The following is a 21,092-nucleotide window of genomic DNA, read 5'->3' as shown; positions in this document are numbered from 1 at the left end:
ATTAATAAAAAAGTAAAATTTATCGATTAAAAAAATTTTGATTAAATTTTATCGTAACCATAATTATAAATATTTACCATTCAAATTCATATATTTTAAAAATAATAATCATATTTTATTCCATATATATATATATATATATAAAAAATTCGATGCGCCCTCACTGCCGTCGTCGCCGCCTCCGTCAGGCAGGACGCCGCGACCTGGACCCAGTCGCCCCTCAACCTCGTCGCCCCCGCGGGCGTGGACGCCTCCCTATTCCACGTCGCCGTGGACATCTCCGACGCTCCCGATCTGGCGGCATCCTTCACCGCCCCGGGCCAGTACCTTCAGATCGGCGTCCCCGAGGCCGAAAACCCGCCCTTTTCGCCGTCTCTTCCCCGCCATCCTTCGCCTCCTCCCGTGGCGAGTTCCAATTTCTCGCCAAGAGGTCCCCCGGCTCCACCGTCGACCTTCTGTGCGGGCTTGGGCGCTGAGTGTGGTCATGGGCAAGGGATTTCCGGTAGACCTTATCTCGCCTCATTCCGGTAGACCTTATCTCGCCTCCTGACTCCTTTCCCACCGTCCTCATATTTGCCACCGGATCTGGAATCAGGTAGGGTTCTGCTCTTGTTTCCATGTAGAAGTTCCTGCTACATTTCAACTTTTCTCAAGATGCTAACTTTTTTGCTTGAAAATCCTTTGGCTGCGCCTTTGTCTTTCATATAAAAGAGTTTCTTTTTCTTTGGTTGTATTAGTATTTTCCCTTTCACGATGGGCAATTTGATTGAAATAGGATGAAAAATTCACTTTGTATTGGTATTTTCCATACGTTCCATTTGTCTATGCTTCAATTATTTGTTTTTTTTAAAACCTGTTTTAGTGTATGTATATCAGCGGCAAAACAACCAATACCCCATTAGGCTATATGAGATTAAATCGAAGCAGAGGGTTACCAAAGAAGAGTTGGTTAACAACCATAAAATAAAATATAATTCATTTAAATATAGATGAAGATATAATAGGGGATCCAGTCCAATTGCCGTAAGTAGTGGGATAAAGACTTGATCGTTGAGGACGTTATATAGCAGTGGAAAATGCTATCGAAATTGGACTAATTTGAGTTGTATATGGCACCACATATGGCTCAATGGGCTCACGAGATACATCTAGCTGACTCAGATATCTATTACACTGTCGTAGTTGATGTTTTTTGAATGCTTAGGTATGATCATCGATGGCTTGATGAGATCCATATAGCTGACCTAAATATCTGTTTTACACAATAGTTGATGTTTGTTACTTTCATACCTAGGTACAATCGGCTAATCTCTGACAACTTTACATTTTGTTTGTTTCCTGGAACTATTGGAACATTTTTGGCTGACTCTTTAGCTTATTACCTGTTTGTTTGCAGAATCCTGTACAAGTTCTCTACTATACTACATTTTTTAATCAGTTGTTGGCAGGTTTGCATTGTTTGTTAATGTCTTTATCGTATTTGAATGGTCGTGACAGTCCCATTTGTTCACTAATCGAGTCAGGTTTTGGTGCCACTGAAAGACAAGATGTGAGCCTTTACTATGGATCTAGAAACCTTCAAAGAACGACATATCAGGTCTCAGATATGAGTCCATCATTCAACCATGATTATAAATCTTAATATCATTAAATTTATTGAAGAAATTGAATGTGATTCTGTTTGGGAGAGATTCAAGGACTAGGAATCAACTGGAGTGAAAATAATACCTGTTCTGTCACAACTTGATGAAAGATGGAGTGGCGAAAGAGGATATGCAGAGGTAATTCTTCTGACCGATTAATTTTTCTTTATAAACTCTACTTCCTGTCAAATATGATTTTGCGACATTGCAGGCAGTTTTTTTCAAGAGCTAAAGATATACTAAATCCTTCATCACTGGTGCTGTGCTTTGTGGGCGCAAACAAATGGCTGAGGTATGTTTTTCAAAGACATTATTGTAGCCATTTGCAAGTTATCTTGTGAAATTGTTCGAGTTCATGCAATTATTTTAATCTGCTCATTCTGTAGTCTTGGAATTATCTTGATTGATTTCTAGTTGTGCCCGTACCTTGAATTATATGGTTTCTCTTAGTAATGTTGGCACCAATCAGTTGGAAGCTGCATGGTTTCCTCAATCATTTCAATTGTTGGATCATCGTAAACTTTGTGAAACATGACTGTTGATAAGTACATGTTATACACGTCTAATGTAGCTGCTTGCTTCCTCGTCACTGGCACCAAAACTTTTGAATATACAGAAATCAATTTCTCTAAAATACTTTACTCATATGTCATATGGGTCCGTAATAAAGCACATGGGAGAATATGAATGAGATATATAAATTGTGGTATTCTTCATGTTGTCTTATTTTATATCGACTTGAGGTGAAATATCGATAAAAGGACAAGCACCTCTTTGTGTCTTTATTTGGATGATAGTTTGAGATTAGAGAGTCAGACCTAGAATTTTTCTTCTTCTTCTTCTTTTTAAATTATATTCTAGAGCAATATATGGACTATTGCCAAGGATAGTCTTACATTTCAACGATGGAATTTGATGCCCAAACAGTTGGGACTGTCAATCTCGAAGTCGTTTAATTTCTTGCATGTTATTCTGGAAATTGGTAGGGACAAGCAGCCTCCTCTGCTGTCCATTTTGAATTGGTCGAATAGATGCTTGGGGGATTTTGATTTATAACTAGATCTGTCAAAGTCAATTAGCTAATTACTTTTGTCAAAATTTGAGTTCGAAAATGGAGCAGTCTATATACTTTTATCCTTCATATTCCTTGAGATATTCATTTGACTGGACCAACGACGACACATTGACCTGATAATGATATTATTATCGTAGGTAGAATTTGAACACAGTTATCTCCTCCTTATTGCATTTATTAAATGTCTCCATCATGTATGTTCCCAGATGAATTTTTAGATTAGGGTTTAGGATTCTAGGATTTTCAGGTTTTCGGGTTTAGGTTTTTATTGCCTTGCCTTCCCTTCCAAACAACACCATAAAAGCATTTCCTTTTGAGATGGCTAAATAATCTTTTGTTCATTATATTTCTTGTCATAATCGATTTTATCCACTACTTCTAAAACTCAAAAGTAAATCAACAATATATAAACTGCAAGTGATCGATCAAATTAAGTAGATAGGATCAATTAGGTAGCTAGTTAGTTAATGTCCTTTGTCCCAAGCTTCCCTCTCCCATTTCTCCACTTGCTTGATAGCCGCAATCTTCTTCGACCTCAACTCTTGCAACTCTTGTGCGCTGTAGGGAGGAGGCAACGTGCATGGCTCTGCATCGCTAGCCCAACTCACCATCGACTCCATCAAGAACTCCCTCACCTTCCCTTCCCTTGTCGCAGGCCATCGATTCCAAACACAATTCGGTGGCCTTCTCCGGCAAACTCGGCTTGTAACGCAACAACTTGGCGTATTCAGTCAGTAGATGTAACATGTATTGGTATACATAATCCATGCTCACTTGGTCCAAAATGAACCCACTTCCTTCCTTTCCTATCTTTTGTGCCTGCTCTCCATCAAACCAACACAAGGATTAGAGGCTAAAGAATATAATGAACTAAATTTATAATCTCAATATATATGATGACTTACTTTGTCCTGGTTTTTGTTGCCCCAATCGACTGCAAATTTAATCGACCTGCATATGCTATTTTCATTGATAGGCCAAAAATGTTGTCCGGGCATCAAGTTCCTCGTCATGAAGTCGTAGAAGTGCGTCGTCACGAATAAGTTGGGCGAGTCGCAGGCCAAAGTGTATTTCTCACTCACTGACCATGACCTTCCCTCTACAAAGATCTTGTACCTTATAGCAAGTTCAAGTTCAAGTTCAATAGGTAGATAAGATTATTCATATGTGTATGTACATGCAAATTAAAGTACCTATAGGTGCATTGTTCAGCGAGGTTTGACTCCTTAAACCCGTTCTTGATCTCTGATTCCCAATCCTGTTGGACATCCACGATTGTTATAGCATATATTAACAATTAATTATTAAAATGAAATGAACCTGATTATGAACTCGGGCATTCCAGTCATGAGCTTTGCTAGGGTTACACCTCATGAGGTCTTGTCGATGGGCAGACACCCCTTGATTGCCCTTCCAATATGCATATGGATGCCTCTTTTTCCACTTCAACTTCTTGTTGGCCTCCTTCATTTCCTCACTCAATTTCTTCCACGGCTTTATATTAATCTCAGCCCTAAAATAATGATATATAAAAATAATAGCAATTATATATAAATAAATAAATAAATTAATTAATTACCAGCCCCAGAAGGACCAGTCGGGGAAGACGATGTCGACGGTGGTGTCATCCTTGCAATAGCGAAAGAGAGGCGGGGGTGAGGGGGAGTTCTTGACGGTGGGCGGGTCCTCACAATTGAACATGAGGTCTAGGTCTGGGAGCTGACCGGGGAAGCGGTTGGCGAGCTGGATGAAGCCCCATAAAGTGAAGAGGTCGCGTGTCTGGAAAACGTGGTGGTACTGCTCCACATACAGCCGACCGCTGATGACTAGCAGGCGGAATGCGGCCATCGGCTGGGCACGTTCCACCATGTCACGCGTGATCCCAGTCGATGCCCAAGGCTTTAGGTCTTCATGAATCCATCGAAAGTAAGATGGGCAAGAACGATAGGAGTTTCCAAAGGACGTGAAGGGAGGATGTTCATAAGGAGAGGGAGAGGGAGAGGGAGAGGGCGGCGATGCTATTGCTATCGTCGCCGTCGTCCTCCGGCAAAGGTTGGATAGTGGGGTGGTTTGATTAGGGCAGGTTAAGGTGAAGGGTTTGGATTGGTAGCGAGGGTGATGGGGGTGTGGAATTGAGTTCGCCATGGAGGGCATGCGTGCCTGAAAAAATTGACAAAATGAAGATCGATTAGTTAGTACTTTCAAATGATAAAGAAATCAGTTTGCTAAGAACTCAATCAAATCTAAACAATGAATTGAGTTACCTGAAGATTTCTAATGATTACATTACATTCTCAGAAGAATCTAGTGTTCTTAAAGGATAGATGCGTGACTACGTCGGAGGTAAAACTAGTGTTCGTAGAAAAACTTTTAAGATGAGTTCTACGATGATTTTAAACATCTGAAATAATATAAGGGTTTGGTTTATGATCTATTTATAGGCATGTTTAATTATTTTCGATCAGTTTTGATAATTGAATACATATTTTCTTTTTTGGTAAAATTTTAGAAACGGTGCTGTCACGACTTTCTCTTCATTTTTCTCAATTTCTCGTATTTATTTTCTTTCACAATTCTCCTTTAATCTTTTACTTCCAGAATAATCGTTATTCTGTTCGACGTTAATAAACTAGTATAATATGCCTAATATGCTTGATTGGTTTGATTGATTAGTCGCCCCAACTAGTCTAATTAATTTGTCAAGACTGATACATTGTTTGACCACTCAAAACACCTAGATAGCCTAAGTCGTTTAAAAGTCATGGAATTAATGATGGTCGTGGAATAAAACTGTGAAAGGTGGAGATGGTATAGTAGATGAGTGAAGAATGTGGTGGAAGAAACAATGTATGCTGATGATTATGGAAGAAGAAATCTCTTGGAATCTATAATCCTAGCGGTTTCACACGGTCGGTTCCATGATCATTTATGAGAAGGTAAATCAAGAAGTTGCAGTTGGTCACGATGGAGGAGGATATGACTTCGGCTTTGTTGAGATTCGATTCTTGTCCACTTCAACAATTATGTTTTATTGTAACTAACTTAATTATACTTTGGAAGTAAGAAATTTCAATAAAAATGATGAATTAGTAGTAGGAAAAAAAAGGAATAAAGGATTGTGTGAGGAGGAAATCAGGCAAGGTGAATAATAACAGTAAATGAAAGTAGCGATGGTGGAAGAAATTAGTAGTGAAAAACAGAGAATAGTGATTGTGCAGAGAAGAAATAGGGTGTGAATGATGATGGTGGAGGAAAGAAAAATGATGGTTGAAAAAAATAATAATTATAAGATGAAATAAAAATAGGAAATTAATGATAGTGATAGAATAAAATGATGAAAGATGAGAAATGACATGTTCTGATAATGAGAGAAGAAAACCTCAATAAAAGCGATGATGATGGAGAAAATGAAACAACACTACTTGATATGATAGATGGGATAACGATGGTGGGAGAAAGAAAATGATGGTTAAGAGAAATAATAACAATTAAGATGGATGAAAAAATTTTGAACATTACCCATTTGATGTAGCACAATAGAAGGAATAAAGATACAATCTTCTCAATTAGAGAAAATGAAATTATAAATTAGATTAACTTAAAATTTGATCAATACATGAGATTCTAATCCCTTTTATATTTTGAGGACACGTCCTATTCTTTATAAAATAACAACCTTTCTAATAAAATAACCTAACAATTTATTTTTTGACCAATTAGATGATTATTAGTTATATTATCTTTTTTGTTATTGATGTAATTTTTTTTATTGAGTGGAAAGATAAATAATTATTGATTTATCTTTTTTATGTCAATATGATTCTTATGTGCATTAAGTAGTCCCTAATATAATTACTCCCTTGATAACCCTACCTCTTGTGGTTGTCCTTGAACTATTTGATTTCTCTAGTATTATTTGGCTTTCTATTCGATCGGTTTGATTGACTTAAATGATTTATCTAGATAGATTGACTAGGTCGACCAATCTAATCTAATTGTATGATCAGAGTAATTAAATATATATATGTTATAGGAAGTATGAAATCATATATAGGGAATAATTGATAATTAAGAAAGAGTTAATTATTAATAAATTTGAAACAGATCGATCCTCATCAAAGTCTTCGTGACCTCGAATATTGTGACCTCGAATGAAAGTCAACTTTGCAACACCTTGAAATGGATGGATGGATTAAAGAGGACCGCCAACTGATATGAACAAAAGAAAAAAACAAAAAAAAACAAAAAAATAGTCTAATGCTTGATGTTGAACCATAACCATAACCAAACCTTAGTTTGTGTCTGTCTCTTTCTCGTTTTTTTTTGGGTAACAAAAATTCACGATCACTGTAACAGGATAGAAATGATAATTTTTTCTAAACTCGACCAGAATTAAATATCCAACCCAAATAAAAGGGAGTATGGAAGAATTTTTTTTACTTGATTAAATAATTAAATAATCGAGTATATAAATTTTCAGATACGGATATATATATATATATATATTTATTTTATCAGCGACCAACTAAAGAAAAATTAAAATATGATTTTTTTCTCTCTTTCTAACTTCTCTCCCGTAGCTTATAAATATTTTTTTATTTTTGTTAAATCATATTTTTTGATATGATGTTAATTTTAGTGTGTTTTTGTTGGATGAAATAAAGAAAATTATTGATATAGAGGATATCTAATCTATGAGGATAGATATTTTATCCTCTTATATAAATATGAGGATGAAGATGAAAGTTGAATACTCAACGAGGATAGAGGTGTAAATGAGGATGAGAAGGAAAGATATGAATTTTGATTCAAATTTGAGAGTAAGATCATATAGAAGACTATTACGATATTATGATGAAGTACTGGACGAAGTGCACAAGTAATTAAGCGCATAAGAATTAAGAGATGAAGTAAGAAGACATACTGTTCCATCGATCCATCGAGTCGAGAAGAAACCAACGAGGCAGACGAGCAAGACGAAAACTGCGACGACTCCTCGCACGCCTACGATGCTCCTCTTATTCGTTCTGCCCTCCAAATCCGGCACCACCTCGTAAGATGCTTCGTTTTTGACCAACCATGGCAATCTTTTCGCCCAGCTGCTGCTGTTGCTGTTGCTGTTGCAGCTCATATTGCTGCAGTCCTTGAAATATTAGACGGGGGATGGAGAAGGGGGAAGCCTTGGCTTACTGTTGATCGAAGAGTTGAAGTTGGACTGTTGTATTATCTAGCTTCCAGACAGACATAAACGATTAAGTTGCCTTAGCTCTTCGATCGGCATCTAGACTTAATTTATATATATCTTTAATTCTATCTGTGGCGTCCCTCTTAAAGTCAGCATCTTGATATATATACACCACGCTCTATGAGGAAGGTTAGTTGGATTAATTAATTAATATATTATTTTCTCTATATTTCGTAGAAGTCATCTATGACTTTGTTAGCTAGTCTGTTCTCTATATTACACAGGAGCCCGCCCAGTTTATCAGCTAGTCTTGTTGACTAGTTGTTAGCGAATTAACGGTTGGAATACTGTAAAATACGGTAATTTAAAAAAAAAAAGTTAATGGTTAACGGGTTTAAAACCCGAAACCCATTAGGAACCCATAACCCCCGACGCTTCTTCTTCTTCCGTTTGCGTGCCCGACTTCTCCGCCCGCAACGCAGTAAAAGGGGGACGCCGTATCTCCTTTCACCTCCGCGTGAAACCGGCGCTTCTCCTCTTTTCTTCTTCCACCGGTAACGCACAGCACTTTACCTCTTCTCCTTCTCCATCTTCCGCGTGGGCCATCGCGATTTTTCCCTCTGCCGACGCCGCTGTCGCTGTGAAGATCGCCACCGTCGGCCGCCGGCTTCCTTCCTTCGCCGTGCACCGTCTTACTGCTCGAAATCGCAACCAGCGTGAGGTCCCCTCCCTGAGCAACGGCCCCAGCAAACCTCGGTTGCCGTCGCTTCCCCTCTACACAGCCACCGGCACAGCCGACGCCACCGCTTGCCGCCGTCTCTTCTCTGTGCCCTAGCCGACGCCGCTCCGTCGCTGCCTTCAGCCGGCTTTGCCGCCGTGCCTCCTCTCCCTTCGGCGACCCTCTTTGTTCGACGCCGTCGCTCGCTTGTCCTTGCTTGGTTGACACGCGAGCCGGAGTTTCTGAAGAGGTAAAGATTCTCTCTGAATTGGCTTCCAAGAAACCTCTGTTGCAATCTCGCGTAGGATATATATTAAATTCAATTGAAGTTGTCTGCATTGGTTTCAACAATTTTTATTAGATAAAGTGGAGCGAGTTAAGTGTAGGTCATCTTTTATATCTGAACAGAGTCTTTCTTTTGGGATCAAATGGGTTACTTAGAGAATATTGTCCAACATTTAGAAAAATATATATATATATATTTATGCTTGTTGGAAGATTTTGCTTATGTGCAAGCTTTTCTAGAGAATACAAGTATCCAAGGCTGCAACTCAGAGCCATTGTTTCTATTGTAGTCACTTCTTAATACTGCACCGAGGAAAAATAGAGTTTGAGTGTCTTCTGTGATTGCCGGACATTCGGTGTTGGAGTTCCTATCTAGTTATGTCTTTATAGGCAAAGATGGCTTTGTAGAATATAGGCGCTTTGGATAGTGATGATGCCTTCTATCGTTATAAGATGCAAAGATGATAACCAAAATAGAGAGTCATGGGAATGGTATCAATACCAACGTTGTGAACATGGTGGACATTGCAAAGGCCTTGCACAGACCAGCCTATAATATTTCTCTTAGACCCATCTAGTCATCACAAAAACAAGCTAATCAAATCAGCTAAGGTTTTATTTAATAGAAAAATACAAATATACATATCGTTGTAATTAGAAATGTTATTTATTCTAATTACAGGATATTGACTCGGATTCCTGGACAGAGATTTTCCTTGTTGATACGGACTACAATCGAAAGGCGGGTATTTTAACTGATATGTTTAGATTACTATCACTCGCAGTAAATTTTATGCCTTGCATGTGTTTATATTGATCACCGATCACTGCTTGATTTAGATAGTATGTTTTTGTTATCTATCGTGCATTTGACTCGTTATTTCTGCTATGCATGTGATATTATATTATGATGGTGCATATCATCTCTGCATTTTTACATGCTGGCCAGCATACTGTCCACTCGGTCACGCAGTAGCAGTGACGTCAGAGTGCACAGTGGTCACCACTCTACCCACGCGACCTCACCATTTGAGTGTGATGGATCTGACGGGCATAGTTCCCACGCGACCTCACATATGGATGATGGATCTGACGGGTATGATACAGTTCCCACGCGACCTCACCATTTGAGTGTGATGGATCTGACGGGCATAGTTCCCACGCGACCTCACATATGGGTGATGGATCAGACGGGCATCAGGGTGACCAGGACATGTCATTTCTACATGTGCATATTGCATGATTGCACTTGCATTTGGTTGTGTTTATTGTATTTGGTTATTGCATGCATATGTTTGATATGCGTACACAGGAGGCCTGATGCATTATGGTAGGTGATTCTGGTATGTACAGTTTCCCCAGTTCCAGTGTGTATTTCTTTCTGTACAGGCATGATTATTTACTAGTAGATAGTTTATTATACATATCCATTGAATACCCGTTGAGTTCTTTGAACTCATCCCATTGGTTGATTTCTCTTTTCAGGATGACGTCTGTCTGGAGAGCCGAGCTGCTAGTCCCATGTCGAGATGACCTCGGCACTTTTGGTTTTGTTTATGGATTGTAATCATGTAGATTTTCGAATACATCTTGTGGTTTTGGTGTGCCTGTGATATGTTACTAGTTGTGGATCTTATTTCAGTTTTAGTACTTGTGATGTAGTTTGGTTTTGTTTATGGATTGTAGCCGTGTAGGCTTATTTGTGGCCTTGTAGGCCTCTTTGTATATATATGTATTCAGGGTAATTGTCAACGTTACAGGGGAGATGCTGTCGAAATTTTCGGACAGCCGTCTCCCGGGGCGTGACATCGAGCCCTTGTCTAACTTCATGTGTCATTCTTCACACTTTACCTATACATTTCATCTTCTTTCAGTTATAATTAACATTGAGTCTCAATGCTCCTCATTTTGTAATTCCCTGATCACTCACAGATCTTGAGCCATGAAGCCCATCAAGTTAATTAAGCTCCACAAGCTACTTTAACATCACCAAAATGCTTCTTATCTTGTGATCCCTCAACTACCTCGTGCAACCATCTTTGGACTTTATCATACCTCCAAGTCATTGAATGTGTTGCCTTGGTCGACTATCATCCACACTCAACCTTGTCGAATGACGAACTCCAAGTGCATCCTGTCGGATTTCCACACAATTTAACACAATAATCAAAATATATGCAAGACATAACTTGAATCCTTTGCTCAATTATCAAAATTCAAAGTCGAACCTGACCACTTAGAGAGTGATTGTGCTAACACTTAAGCTTTCATTTCCATACTCTAGAAGAAGATACACTTTACATGAGGTTTCTTCACTTTTAATAAAGGAGCTCTTGCTATTGGGATTCCAAGTTTGATGCATTAAATAAATCATTAGGCCATGGAGTAAAATTGAGGGTCCAAACCATGTAAAATAATTATATTATTGAATTGTCTTTACTTATCCATGTTCTTATGTATGTTCTTATTATTTTGTTATGCTCACTCTAACTTGAACATATACATGAGCTCAATTTAAAAAACATTAGAGCATTGTTTGACCATACACTGTAGAGAAAAAGGAATTTACATTTGCAAGTCAATGCTTTATCCTCTAGTGTTTTGATCATTTATCGATTCTTGTATTAATAATTGGTATTAGATATTGATGGCGGTGTATTTTTGTATGGGAATTTATTATTATTTATATACATTTTCCCTTTATTAAATGTGTCACTTACACCCATCAAAATTAATAATTTATTTAACCAAACCTCTTATTATCGCCTTAATTGGTATAGGGAGGTCCGGGTCGTCTCTCTCGGACTCAATGACTGGATGTTTATTCCTAGACCGTTGATGTGGGGTTCCTATTTATTGACTTATTCATTCCTATCTACAACTCTGTTTATTCAAGAATCAAATCCTATTTCACATACAACACAACAACAATATAAACGTTAGAACATGTTCATTATTCTATTCATGGTCATCACTCAATCAATCATCAAACATACAATTATTCAACCACTTATTTTATTTATTAAACAACATTATTCATTATACTACATAAACATACAATATATAAATCTACATCTACATTATATATCAATGCTAACATACAACATACAACATACAACAAGTTAGAATTAGTGTTAGCAATTAGGATTAAGTTACAAATTAGGATTAGAATGAATTAGAGTTAAGGTTAAAACAGAGTTAGGTTAAAACAGTGAATCAGAAATTAGAATTAAAACATATTTACAGCATTCACAATTTATATACAATGAACATGGGAGTTTTCGGTTGAATTAAACAGCAACAAATAGGAAAGTACAAGAACAGAAAAGAAAATGGAGATGATAAGGGAAACCTCCCTCTCCCAATCGGCACAGAACAAAGTATCCTCAACAATCTCCGATTGAATCAACCCACGGGACCATGGAATCTTGCTGCTACAAATCGCCGCCAGCAAGACTTAGCCGGATAGACGAAGGCGTAAATCCTTCACCCGCTGTCCTAATGACCTGCTGAAATCACAGACAAACCATCAGAAACATGGAGACCATTGATCCTTACCTTGCCATTTCCGGGGACAGTGGCTTCGAAGACAACCGGTGAACCTCTGCTGCAAATCGCAGACAGAGTCCAGTGGATTCCCCGCTGAAATCACAGACGAGGACCGGCAAACGTCCGGCGCTTCTGAGGAGGCGAAGGGGTGCTGTCGCCGGGCACCATCGACGACAGGGAAGGGAGAAGTGGCTGCCGGATCTTTTCACTCGGAGTTGCTGCCGTTGCTTAGCACCGATCGGAAGGAGGAAGGGGAAATCGCGAGGAACCACCCTATTCAAGACCGAACAGAACCAACACACCAGAAGGGGGAATCGCGCCGGTGAAGATGGATCTCGCCGGAGAAGTCACTCACGGCGAGACACAAACGGAAACAGCGCAGGCGAAAACATCCTTCTCCAGCCTTCGTCCCTGCTGAAGTCACAACAAAGAACTCAGAACGAGAACAGGAAACCTTTACCTTGCTTTTCCGGTGACAATGGGGTGAACGGTGGCCGGCGACGCCTTGCTGAAATCACAGACAAGGGTTCAGAGAATTGCTCCGCTGAAATCACAGACGAAGCTCCCTTCGGCACATCCGTGAGGAGAGGCGGGCGGCGTTCGTCCTCCAGCTGCTGCCGGAGTTGATCGGAGAATAGAGGCGGTGGCGAGATGGATGGAAGCTCGCGACGGCGGGAGCTCGGTGGACACCGTCGCGAGAGAGGAGAAGAAGATATCGGGGAAAACCTAACTGGCGAGCTCCCTTTGCTGCAGTGGACCGGCGAAGTTTTTAAGTGCCGTCTGCTTCACTGAACCGGCGCCTGTGATGAACCGGGATTGCAATTGGACCGGATGCAATTGGGTTAGATTTGAATGTTGGGCCGGCCCGTGGGCCGGATGGAAGTGAGATGGGCTTAAATAGTGGGCTGGGCTTGATATGGATTTGGATTGAAATTGAGGTTAACTTGAGTTGAATTAGGCTTGATCTGAGTCTTTTCAATTTAACCCAATTTGAACCTTGGTTGAGCTGATTTCTTTGAATTGATCTTCAATTTAATCCTCGAAAAGCTTGATTATCTTCAAAGTAATTTCCTGCCAAATAAATTACCACAAATTAATATCGTTAAATACCTCAAAATAATAAGAAAATAGAATAAAGACACAATTAATTCAAGATAAAAAATAAGACAAAAGCCCAATTTGTGATATGAAATATAATCAAATTTAACCAATATGATCCTAATTTACCCGGTCAAATAGACAGTTATCAAATCCCCCACACTTATTCTTTCACGTCCCGTGAAAGTAAACTAATATACATTTATTTCTCCCCTAACAATGATCCACCAAATTAAGAGTTTGTAATGATAAGCTAAATAAGAATACCAAATATTAAAGATACAAACAATCCAGAACTTATTTCCTACATGGATCAATAACACAGCAATTTCAATCTACTCTGAATAAAGCCAAGAATGATGACCGTAACCTCACAGGATAAAATAATAGAGTGGCTCTTCCTCAATAACAAGATAAAAGTGGAGCTCTCTCAAACACATCATGGATCATGCCTTACCATAGGCTTGCTCTACTTCTTATCTCCACCACTATATATGCATAAGGTTTCACAATCATGAAGGCTTATTAGAATTGCAAAGAAAACATGATAAGAGAAGTAAAGCAAAAACAATGATGTGTGTAGAAAAATAGGGAGATAATGCAATAAGGGAAATAAGTGGAAGAAATGAAAACACCTAATATGTTTCATAGATGAGTATAGTAAGCAATGCCCAAGAGAACATATCATCCACGCTAGCATGGGGAAAAGCTAATAGCAAGACATACCATTCCACTCTTCTCCTAAACTCAAATCATTTTTAATGAAGATCATAATAGGAGAATCCAAAAAGAAAACTTGCTACCAACTATCTTCCACTCACAAACTCTTATTTTGCTATCAACTAAACAACAAATAAACAACAAATATTATTTGGAACAACAACTAAACAAAATATTATTTTTTTTTCAACTGAAGTTTTTTTTTTTTTTTTTTTTCAAGCTGATTTTTTTTTTTTCAGATTTTTTTTTTTTTTTTTTTTTTCCTTTGTTTTTTCGAATTTGTTTTTTTTTTCTTTTCTGTTTTTTTTTTTTACAACAGAAGCTTTTTTTTTTTTTTTTTTTTTTTTTTTTTTCAACAGAAGCAGGTTTTTTTTTTTTTTCAACAACCTACACTACCAACCAAAAAGAAATACACAAAATAACAAAAATTAAAACAACACCACTCTCTAACAAATGAACTAAAATCAACTAGAACTATTAGTTTGTTCATGGTGAAACAATTAAGCACACCCCCACACTTGAACTATTGTCCGTCCCGGGCAAAACTCATCTCAACAATTAAGATTTCCAATTCCAATAGCAAAGAAAAACAAAACATGATAGGGAAAATGGAACAGATGATGGGAGAATTTATTGAGACCTATACTAAGAAAATAAAATGGATGTGGGATAATGAAATGCCTTCATAATTAATGTAACCTCATGTTATTGTGATTTCAACAGAATCAAGCAAGTTCTAGCTTAACATTCTCCATGAGTGCCACTCAACAAAGGAATTAATCAGGCTCAGTCCTCTCTAGGTAAATGTAAGTCATCATCTCAACTTTTCAAAGTGACATCCATCACTAGGTTATTTCCTCACGCAGTCCACAAACTCTTTCATGCTTTGTAATCTCTAAAAATCCGATAAACTCATTTAACTACATCATCACAAATCCTAAGATGAATGAAATCATGTAGGGGAAAATTTATTGTGAAAAGAATCAAAAATGAATAAATATACAAATCCTAAACTAAGTTATTATTTATACACAACCTAAGCTAAGTTGTTTATTTATATACAACCTAAGCTAAGAAAGAATAAATCAATCATTATATACATCCTAAACTAACCAAATCATGTGATATGTACAAAGAAAGGAAACATACAATAACGAATATATATACACATCCTAATTATACACATCCTATTTACAGAAAAGAAGCAAAAGAATTAAACAATTATATACACAAAAGAAAGAAAAACAAGAAAAGATAGTTTACTCCCCTTTCCCTGGGAAGATGGATCGTCGCTAGAGGAGTCCCTTGATTCCTGATCGCCCTGGGTTCTCAACTCTGCAGACGGATCCAGCAAAATAATGAAAGTGATCCTAGGGACTCAGTGCAATTCCCTACACTTTCGTGCACCTCTCCAATATAGACAAGTCACGACCAAGTCATAGTGCACCTAAAATCAACACCCTCAAGATCATTAGAATAAAAGAATTAAATAATAAAGAATGAATGAATGAATAAAATGAATAAATGAATATAATGAATAAACAAATGAATAAATGAAATGAATAAACTAAAGAATAAACAAACAATAACACCTATTTACAGTCTAAAATAAACAAACATCATTTGAGTCCCCGGCAACGGCGCCAAAATTTTGATGCGGTGTATTTTTGTATGGGAATTTTTTTATTATTTATTTACATTTTCCCTTTATTAAATGTGTCACTTACACCCATCAAAATTAATAATTTATTTAACCAAACCTCTTATTATCGCCTTAATTGGTATAGGGAGGTCCGGGTCGTCTCTCTCGGACTCAATGACTGGATGTTTATTCCTAGACCGTTGATGTGGGGTTCCTATTTATTGACTTATTCATTCCTATCTACAACTCTGTTTATTCAAGAATCAAATCTTATTCATTATACTACATAAACATACAATATATGGATTAGAATGAATTAGAGTTAAGGTTAAAACAGAGTTAGGTTAAAACAGTGAATCAGAAATTAGAATTAAAACATATTTACAGCATTCACAATTTATATACAATGAACATGGGAGTTTTCGGTTGAATTAAACAGCAACAAATAGGAAAGTACAAGAACAGAAAAGAAAATGGAGATGATAAGGGAAACCTCCCTCTCCCAATCGGCACAGAACAAAGTATCCTCAAAAATCTCCGATTGAATCAACCCACGGGACCATGGAATCTTGCTGCTACAAATCGCCGCCAGCAAGACTTAGCCGGATAGACGAAGGCGTAAATCCTTCACCCGCTGTCCTAATGACCTGCTGAAATCACAGACAAACCATCAGAAACATGGAGACCATTGATCCTTACCTTGCCATTTCCGGGGACAGTGGCTTCGAAGACAACCGGTGAACCTCTGCTGCAAATCGCAGACAGAGTCCAGTGGATTCCCCGCTGAAATCACAGACGAGCCCTATTCAGAACCGAACAGAGCCAAGGCACCAGAAGGAGAAATTGCGCCGGTGAAGATGGAGTTCTCCGGAGAAATCACCCACGGCAAACCACGAACGGAAACAGCGCAGGAAAAGCATCCTCCTCAAGCGTCATCCCTGCTGAAATCACAGACAAGAACTCAGAACGAGAAGAAGAAAACCTTACCTTGCTGATTTTCCGGTGACAATGGAGATGGACGGTGGCCGGCGACTCCTTGCTGAAATCACAGACAAGGGGTCAGAGAACTGCTCCGCTGAAATCACAGACGGAGCTCCCTTCGGCACATCCGTGAGGAGAGGCGGTCGGCGTTCGTCCTCTAACTGCTGTCGGCTTGGTCGGAGAATAGAAGCGGCGGCGAGACGGATGGAAGCTCGCGACGGCGGGAGCTCGAAGACGCCGTCGCGAGAGAGGAGAAGAAAGTCGGGGAGAAGAAACCCTACTACGCGAACGAGCTCCCTTTGCTGCAGTGGACCGGCGAAGTTTTTATGGCTTCGGTGAACCGGCGCCTGTGCTGAACCGGGATTGCAATTGGACCGGATGCAATTGAATTAGATTTGATGTTGGGCCGGCCCGAATAATGGAAGTGAGATGGGCTTAAATAGTGGGCTAGGCTTATATGGATTTGGATTGAAATTGAGGTTAACTTGAGATTGGGTTAGGCTTGATCTGAGTCTTTTAACAGATTTAACCCGAATTTGCCCCTTGGTTGAGCTGATTTCTTTGAATTGATCTTCAAATTGACCCGAACTCGAACCAAGCTTGATTTCATCAAAGTTAATTTCCTGCAAAATAAATTACACACAAATTAATATCCATAAAATCCCATAAATTAATTAAAATCAAAATAACCAACACAATTCATCCAAAAATAAAGAAATAATCCAAAATCCGTATTTGTGATATAAAATACTATCCAAACCGGTCCAATCTAGCCCCAATTTACCCGGTCAAATAGACAGTTATCAGAATAAAAATTTTATAGTGAAAATACATGAAAAAGATTTTAGAATTATAAAATAGAAAATATCTCATTGATACAAGACCTTTTTAAAAGACCAAAAATAAAATCATGAGGACATGAATTCAAAATGGATAATATCATATCATTGTGGAGATATATATGGATTCTATCAAATCTAACACTAACTCTTTAATCATATTCATTCATTATTTGTTTTTATTGCTATTTTTCTAGAATACTGTTTTGCTTAGGCAAGAGGAGAGTCAATATTTCTTGTGAGTTGCAGTGGAAATTAACATGACCTTTTTTTAAGGAACAGTCCAAGAAGAGAAACGTTTAGATTGTGGCATTAGCATGATTGGTTCAGTGGGATGGGGGAGTGCTCTTGACTCTTGCTAGTTGGATGGGCCATCATTGGAAGTATAAAATGCTCATTAAAAGCAGCACTATCCATCCATATATATATTCTTTAATTTCCAATGCAAAAGTGTAGTAGTATTTGTGACTCTTGATTTCTTAAAATTAAGCAAGATCTTAATTAAGAAGCCATTCTTTGAATGTTATAATCGTTTATCTCTTCGTCAATGATGCGTATGTAACGTGTGACGCGATAATCTCCCTAATAAACCACGTCCCACAAGTCAAGGGTCATGTTGATCTGACAACACAAGTCAAAATAGTTCAAGAGAAAGATAACTCCACCTCGGTGAAATTCCGATTAAGCCATTTCGGCCTTAGACGTCATCTTGGCTTCAGATGTCATCTCGACCTTAGTCGCCATTTCAACTTTAGACGTCATCTCAATCTGAGACGTCATCTCATCTTTAGACGCCATCTCGGCTTGAGATGTCATTTCAGCCTCAGATGTCAACTTAATCTTAAACACCATCTTGGCCTCAGATGCCATCCTTACTCTGACTTGGGTCCCAATTCCATAAACAAGGATTGCGAATATTCCTGAAACACTCGACAACTTAAGAATAAAAGAGCGATTACGAGGTTGTCAGATCTGGTCCCCCGAAAATCCTTCTTTTGCCACATAACGCCAAAAAGAAGCAAAAGCAATCAACGACTATCAGGCCTGGTCTCCTCGTACACTCCCATAATGTTACTGCTCTGGTTGATATGGAGATGCTTTCCGGATGACTATATAAATCCTAAAAAAGGTATGTCAAGGGGACTTCTTCTTCTTTTATGGTACATTGAGAGGACTTTTTCTTCTTTTTTCGATAGTCGCTTCCTCTTCCAAGTAACCCTAACTTGAGCATCGGAGTGGTCTGTCGGGACTTTTCGGTGTTAATCTAATCTATTGCTAAAGTGTATTTCAGATCCTTTTCATTTTCTTCAACGAGAGCTTTCGAAAGTCGTGCACGTCGGATCATTTATTGATTGGTGGCTTGTCCACGGTATCTGACCGGAACAATCAATATATCCTTAACATCACAAGATGCTTGTAGAGCGCAAAGAATGGGTTCTTGCTAATTCTCTGCTAGATTGTTAATTAAGATATGTTTGGCATATATGAATTGGTCAAATGGATAGGGCAGACCTAAGTGCACCAAAGAGATTGGTTATGTCAACCAAATTAGTCAAACTGAGTGGATTAGGTAGTCTGATTAGATCAAATCATGTGGTTAGTCGAGCTTAGCACGCTAGTAAACGTAGCTTGCGCTAAGTGGTTTAGCTAGTGTGGTTAAACTAATCAAGACGAGTAAGACAGGTTGAGCAAGTCAAGTGGTTAAATAGATTGGAAGAATCAAATAGGTTGATCTAATCAGATGCCTAAGAATTTAAAGAGATGAATCAAAGCCTTAAAACTTGTTCATCCTCTTGGATATGGTTTTATTACTAGATAGACAAGTCAAAATGACTTTTCTAAGTTGATCACCAATCTTGTCCAATCAAAAATACAAATGTTGTATCCAACAAGAAGATTCCAATCAAAGGGAAAGGTCCTTAATCGATTCATTGTTATAAGACTTCAAAAAAAGATGAGGTCTTTATAACTTAATCTCTATGCTGTTATCACAACATCAATATAATCAATCTACTTGAGAATAAGCATAAGTTTACCATGACAAGACATACATTACACTAGTCTTCTGTCCCATGCTTGATGATCAACCATGAGTTTGAAGTTAATCAAGGCTCTGCATTGGATCCATGAAGTTCATCATCTAAGTTTGATCATAAGATTATGGTTAGGCATATCAACAAGGGAGGAATCATTATTCCAACATAGACCAGATAGACCATATAAGCACAATTAGCATAATGATTAGATGAACACAATAGTTAAACATATATTGAAGCATTCCACTTGTTATGGCATTCTAATATTGCAACCAAAGAAATTGTTAGAATATTTAGGGATAAATAATCTGTTTATTCTTTTAGAATAATTCTCCTACAATAATCGTTATATTCATGTATAAATAAGGGGTTATCCCTTGTAATAAGACAAGTTTTCCATATTCTTTTTAACATGGTATCAGAGTGAAGATAACTTAGGTTAAGATTTAACCGCCGCAACGATCCCCTTCTCTCTGTTCGCCGCCGCCACGCGCCTTCCTCGCGTGCGCGTGTGTCTTTCTCTCGTTGCTCGCAGTGGCAAGGAGAACTCCCAACCCTAGCGCCGTTCTCCTCATTCCGCCGACTTCTCTTCTTCACACGTGAAGCCGCTACTGTAGCTTCTCAATCGCGGGGGTTGTTCATCGTCTTCTCCCAAGCGCGGCGCCATCTACTGATCCTGTCTGCACAAACACCACCGGCGCGTGGAGGAGAACCTGAGTGCGCCGTCGGACCAACCCTACGATCTTCTTCCGACGTTGCTGCCAGCCATGAAGCCACCTTCAGCAACGATCGTAGCCCGTTGACTGCGATCGAGGCTCCCGTCCGGCACGCGCAGGTCACAGAGAAGCTGCTCTGTGTGACGCCGCCAAATCATCGCCTGTTCTGAATTGAAAGCTCCTTGCTGCAGTTGTGGAGGTCTCCCTGATCTCTTCTCCACCTCTGGTCGTTGAGCAGCCACGTCGGATCTTCCTGATCAACACTTGCGCACAGGGCAGAGAGTGGCTGCTCTGTGTTTCTGATCTTGCAGCTCAGATCCATGCAACTAGGACCGCTACATCGTGGAGGATATTGAATAATTCTCCAAACTCGAGCTGCTTCGAGTACTTCTTGATCGCGCTTCCCCGCTGATCGCGAGCTTCTTCCGCCAAACTTGAGCCGTTTCGAGTACCTTTTCCGGCGCGGTTCAAGGAACCCCCAGGTACGCCGTTTCCTTGAGCATCTCGGCAGTTCATCTTCTCCGATTGAGGAAGCGGGAGCTCGACACATCTGCTTGTCGTCCGCACAGAAGCATCCCTGTTTTGATCTGTTTGAACAGGTCCTG

The 21,092-nt window shown here is 38.9% G+C and overlaps 2 long non-coding RNA genes and 1 pseudogene across 3 annotated transcripts; 2 read left to right on the top strand and 1 right to left on the bottom strand.

The window, feature by feature from the left end:
- The window catches only part of LOC141814348 (uncharacterized), a 9,285-nt pseudogene extending 1,307 nt beyond the window's left edge, over nucleotides 1–7,978 (bottom strand).
- On the top strand, nucleotides 515–2,098 carry LOC141843042 (uncharacterized). Of its 2 annotated transcripts, none has more exons than XR_012603025.1 (4): nucleotides 515–595; nucleotides 1,524–1,597; nucleotides 1,698–1,781; nucleotides 1,870–2,098. It is a non-coding gene; the product is annotated as an uncharacterized LOC141843042 (long non-coding RNA). The 2 variants fall into 2 exon arrangements; XR_012603044.1 differs by lacking the exon at nucleotides 515–595 and adding an exon at nucleotides 1,436–1,448.
- Nucleotides 7,979–8,383: 405 nt separating the features above from the next.
- On the top strand, nucleotides 8,384–10,423 carry LOC141844013 (uncharacterized). Its single transcript, XR_012603131.1, has 3 exons — nucleotides 8,384–8,871; nucleotides 9,589–9,648; nucleotides 10,392–10,423. It is a non-coding gene; the product is annotated as an uncharacterized LOC141844013 (long non-coding RNA).
- Nucleotides 10,424–21,092: the final 10,669 nt, after the last annotated feature.

This window comes from Curcuma longa, chromosome 1, assembly GCF_044706935.1.
Source record: "Curcuma longa cultivar G26 ecotype Majalengka, Jawa Barat chromosome 1, ITB_CL_G26_1.1, whole genome shotgun sequence".
Lineage (NCBI taxonomy): Eukaryota > Viridiplantae > Streptophyta > Magnoliopsida > Zingiberales > Zingiberaceae > Curcuma > Curcuma longa.
This window is presented reverse-complemented; position numbering and strand designations above follow the sequence as displayed.